This window comes from Leptonotus elevatus, chromosome 15 (assembly GCF_054856555.1).
Source record: "Leptonotus elevatus isolate MCC_2025b chromosome 15, RoL_Lele_1.0, whole genome shotgun sequence".
NCBI lineage: Eukaryota > Metazoa > Chordata > Actinopteri > Syngnathiformes > Syngnathidae > Leptonotus > Leptonotus elevatus.
The window spans coordinates 15,786,361-15,792,375 of record NC_141253.1 but is presented as its reverse complement, the minus strand read 5'-3'; positions in this window follow the sequence as shown (position 1 = coordinate 15,792,375).

Genomic DNA, 6,015 nt, shown 5'->3' with positions numbered 1-6,015 from the left:
AAATGAACAATACTGAGCTCTCAGAAAACAAAAAAACTAAAAACTATCTGAGTAATTGAGGTTTTTTTTTCAACATGGTCCTGGTTCATTTCTTATGCTCTGCTGCCACCTGCTGGCCGTTTCGTGTAATAACTACCATTTATTCAACCGTTCTTTGCAGTACAGAGGCTGCATCAAAGCTTTTTGTATGCTCTAGCATTAAAAAAAACATTTAAAAACATATAAATACGTCTTTGGGACATTTAAAACACTTAAAATAGAATGTATCTATACGTTTTGGGGAGCAAATGAGTTAATGTGATGATACACTGTGTCTATCACTAGAATCTGGAATACAGAATACAATGTAGACACTAACTTTTACATTTAACTCTTCTGTCATTTATGGAAATGAAAGTTTGTTCAGAACGGTAAACTTCAAGGTGGTGGACCGAATTATGCTCGAAATGAGTGCAGACTACAGACAGGCGTCTGTGCTAATTCTTGTCTATCAGTTCATTTAAAGTGTTATGTAAGAAGTTCCTGTTCACTCCCTTAAGTCTGCCAGAGTTGTCATCATGGTAATAGGCGAAAACAGATAGATCCAAATGCGGATTGGTTGACTTCAGGAGGGACTGGGCAAGATAAAATAAGATAAGATAAGATAAGATTCGCAGCGTTACCAGCAGCAATACACATCGTCACACATCATATATGAATAATATATTTGATCATAATCAATGTATATGACTGATGCGTATAGTAAGAATCGAATCGGGGACGGGTTACTAATAAGCCATGGCTTCTACCCGTCAGCCCTTCTTTCGGATGTCAATGTTGCAAATGATATTATGTGATCGATGTAACCTGTAATAATGTGTCCGAAAAGAAAAAAGAAAATAAAACAAACAAAACAAAACAATATGTATCACAAAAAAATACTTATATAGCCCATAGGTAAATAAAAACATATAACACAGTAGTGCAAATAGATTTAACAAATGTGATGATGATGCCTCATCACATTTGTTAAATTTGAAATTAAAACATCACACCACATCAATTGTCTTCCGAGTGTACAGTTTCAGTTTACTGTCTAACAGCAGCAGGCAGGAAGGACCTTCGGTACCTTTCCTTGTTACAGCGTGGGTGAAGAAGCCTAGCACTAATGGTGCTCTCCATGGCTCAAACAGTCCCGCACAGGGGGTGGGAGGCGTTACCCTGGATAGATGACAGCTTAGTCACCATTCTCCTGTTGCCTACCACCTCTACCGTCTCGATACTGGAGCCCAGAACAGAGCCCGCCTTCTTCACCAATTTGTTCAGTCTCTTCCTCTCCGCAGTTGAGATGCTGCTGCTCCAGCAGACCACACCTTCAAATAAGACTGAGGCCACCATCGAGTCATACAAGGTCCTTAATAAGTCCTTCGCACCCCGAAGGACCTCAGTCTACGTAGCAGGTATAGTCTACTCAGTCCTTTTTGTACAGAGCCTGAGTGTTGTCAGTCCAGTCCAGGTTCCTATTAAGGTGAACACCCAAGTACTTGTAAGAGTCCAATATCTCAATGTCTATTTCCTGGATGTTCACCGGAAGGGGGTGGGTTAAATTACCTTTGGTCAGGCGAAAATCCACCACCGGCTCCTTAGTTTTTCCTGCATTAATCCGGAGGCGATTTTCCTCACACCAGGCCACAAAGTTCTTGTTCAGTTCTTGGTACTCTGTCTCATCTTCATTGTTGATGAGAGCAACGAAGGCAGAGTCGTCCGAGAACTTTTACAGGTGACAGTTCGTCGGCTGTGTAAATGGTGAACAGTAGAGGTGCTAGAAGAGTCCCTTGAGGGGCCCCCCCGTACTGCAGATCACCGGATCAGACACACGGCCGCTCGTCTTCACATACTGCCGCCTATTGGTGAGAAAGTCCAGAACCCATGTTGGTAAAAGAGAGCTCCCTGACCGGGAATTAAACCCGGGCCGCGGCGGTGAGAGCACCAAATTCTAAGCACTAGACCACCAGGGAATGGTGTACAAGTGAACAAATACTCAGTGAAACCATAGACATTTCTGGTTTCTGGATAAAACTATGAAGTCCTATATTGTCGCTGCTATGTGAAAAACACTTACGTCCATCTTTCTTTCTTTTTCATTTTTATGTTTTGGGATGAAACTGAATGTATACGTCCCATTTTATTTTTATAGGACTTTTCTATACCTTCAATGTAATCACATTCACATATGATGACACAACATCAGGAGCATATCGTCGCTGCTTGTCAAGGAGGGGGGAAGCTTGAGGACCCAAATGCGGGAAGACAGGGCGAGGAGGCAGAGGTTTAATCAAAAAAAATAAAAAGGAATTTTAATTTCTATTCAAACAAAAGGCGATCTTCCAAATTAAAAGATAAACCAAAACTCGAACCAAAACATGGGGGGAAAAACAAGGCAAAAAACGGGCAGCACGACATGGGGAAAAACAATGAACCGACACAGACAGAGGGGAGACAGCAGACTAAATACACAGACACTAACACACAACAAGATACACCTGGGGCAAGACACAAGTGGTTGAGGGCACTGATTGGTTCACACGAGGAAGGGCAGGATGACACTTAAACAAGACCAAGGGAGACACACAAGGAAAACAGAACCCAAAACATGACACTGCTATGTGAAAAACACTTGCGTTAATTTTTTTTCATTTTTATGTTTTTGGGATAAAACTGATGTAGACATTCCAAAAAACTAAAAAAATATATGAAAAAAGAAAAGAAAATGAAACGGACGTCAGTGTTTTTCACGTAGCAACGACGATATCCTCCTGCTTCATCATACGTGAATGTGGAGACAGTGCAAAAGCACTTTGATTACAATGAAGGTATAGAAAAGTCCTATACAAATAAAAGCCCTTTATTATTGGGATCGACAAACCCCTCCACGACCATAAGGTGACGGCTCAGGGAGATTTATGTACATAATACTGTGCTACAGTAAATTCCAGCAGTGAAACCTGCCTCCAAACAAAGGAGGCTTTTCTATTTAATTAAAATCACAGTACTAAGAAGCTACTTGAAACAAGAAAGAGTCTTTATAACATAAAGGGTACAAATGTCTACAAAAAAACTAACCAAGAACGAATATTAAGCAAAGGTGTGTTTCTGTAAAAGGTGTTAATTTGTGGAATAATTTTAGAACTGGCCTGAAAAGATGTCAGTCACTTGCTGAATTTAAAAAAATTGTTTAAAAGCAAAGTTTTAAACAATTTACTTAATTTAGACATGAGCTGTTAAAATTGCATAAATGTTGTTGTGTTTTTTTTTAGATGTATGAGATGTAGATATGATTATTTATGTATGAGTGTAATGAAAATCGTATATGTGAGAATGAGGATATGATTCCTAAATGTATTATGGTATATGCCTATGAATTTCATGTAGGCTACATATGTTGCTGGCAAATGTACGCATGTCAAAGTGCACTTGTATACATCACCAGATTTATACATTCTTCTTTTATTGAAATACATTAACCCATTATTGTGTCAATAATAATTAAATAGAGAAATGGGTGAAATAAGTCAAAACACAACGAAAAAGGGGTTGGACTAGATACGTTTTCAACTTCTTCCTACTCCCTTTTGAACATGTAAACCGTGACTAATGATGATTGTATAATTTTTTTTCTTCTTTTACATCTTTATTTTAAATTTTAAGCTACTTGTTTACATGTTCATATGTTCAATAAATAATCAAACAAAAAAAGTAACTACTTTGCACACTTTGTATAAAGGTGCTTTATGAAGTTCAATCCATTTATTGTACTTATTAGTTTATGGGGCAGATCTGTCACGTGACATAGTAGATGTGCTGATTATGTGTCAATCAATCAATCAATCAATCAATAAGTCAATCAATCAATCAATCTAATTTAACCGGTTTTGTTTTGATATATTTGCACCAAACGTCTAATAGTTAATTGCGCTATGCACAATGTTGTGGAAGAGTTGACTTCATGTTCTCCACTGGTGCAGTCATTTTTTATTTTCGTTATTTTCTTCTTGTTCGTTAACATGCATAAGATTAATCATATGCATGCAATCTGTGTAACATGATGTACATGTTATATTAGAAAGTGTCAAATAATTAGGTAAATAGGCTTTTAAATTCCAAATCCCTAAAAAAATGATGACATGAGGCAAGTTTATTAGATATATTCATGTTGTACCTCACAGCTGTTAAAAATTAAAATACACCACATTTGTCACCACTTGCTCTAAGTACTCATTATCTCATGCGCATGTTTGAAATTTTTGCTATTGCTTTAAATTGAGGCCATAGGTTTTCTGCATGAGAAGACATTTAAAAAAACACTGCAATGGGCCAATGAAGCATTGATGTGTTTTAATGTGTTCATTCGGCGTAACAAATCACTAATGACACTGTGTGTATTGTACAGTATAGCATAATTTAAGCATGTGGGGAGAAAGCACCAGTAATTATTAATACCCTCTCTCAAAATAGAACATGAGTAAAGCAGACTTATAACATAAGATGGTTGAATTCCATGAATTAACTGTGAAACATTCATCCCCAACAGCTTCATGATATCTTGGATGTAACACATTACGCCTCACGCAAGTCCATACCCATTTTGTTCATCTTTAAATATGTCAACCATAGTTCGTGATTGCACACCATCCTTGTCTTATGCGGTTGTTGTCACGGAAACAGGAAGGCTGTAACTGACCAGTTTTGGCTATATTACAACAGAGGTGGTGCAGGCACTATTGATCTCCGCCGTGAGGCCTGGAGTGACACTAAAATATGGATTAATATGTCAGGAGAGAACACCATTAGGATGCTTCACACTCCGCCCACCATATTTGTCTCAATAGTAGCTTATACTGTACACGGCTCATTTCATTGCAATGCAGTAGAGAGGTTGAGGTTAGATGTTGAATCTAGCCTTCCTGTTTGGAATCTGCAAGGTTATTGTTTGAGACCCCTAAAATAGGTTTTCACAAGGATACGTCAAAATGTTGCCCCCACTAATCAAAACATGATAATGTGATTAACCTAGTGTTTGTTGAATGTGAATTAAGCAGAAAAATCCGCCTTTTTGGCTGCCATTGTGTCCTGTACTGCCACCTGCTGTCGACTGAAATTGACATCACCGTGCTCACGGGCTCAGTTTGTGAATGTTACGTGACCAGACCTGGAAAACATTCGATTCCCTTTCAGTTACAACATGATTTGTGGTGACTACAGTCGATCAAAACTATATGCTGCATTTGAGAAAGGTAGGAAATCGAATTTATCCCACTCGGATTGTCCCAGTTCCGACCTCAAAGTGGGCGAGGCAAATGTAAACAACAAAGATGGACTTGTTTGTTCTGGTTAATTAACACAGGCATTCCAAATCATGTTGCATAACTAAATTAATGTGACAATCAATAAATAAATATTAAAAAATAACTGTTTAAACTCCAAATTATATTTTGCCATTCACCGTCTGTCTTCATGGGGGTCGTCATTGTCAAGTGACATGAGATTGAAGCCGGTCGGTGTCCTTTTTTTTCACCATTTCCGTGCGCACTTCCTGATATGAAGTTGGAAAAGTCTGACTCCCCACTTTCCTCAAATGCAGCAATATCTAAGTTTGGTCACGTGACGTTTGTAAACTGAGCCGTGATTGGTCGCTATACCTGATCCTTGAACAGCTGTGATGTCATTTTCAGTGGACAGCAAATGGCAAAATGGCCGCCCTCCCCCCACCCTGACTCGTGGGGCTCCATAGAACATATTGTAAAGAAAGTTTTTGACTTGACTTCTCTACATTTGAAAGTCTGTACTCTTATCATTTTTAATCATGAATAACTTCTTTCACCAGAGTTCTTTTTTTTTTTAAGAGTTATTATTATTATTAATTTTTTTTTACACTGGTCATGCTAGAGTGTGAATAGTTGTGCCACCTATGCAGCAGGCCAATTTAGTGGGCAAAAGGCAGGTTCTAGCGCCCCCCTTGTCAGCCTGTGGTGACAT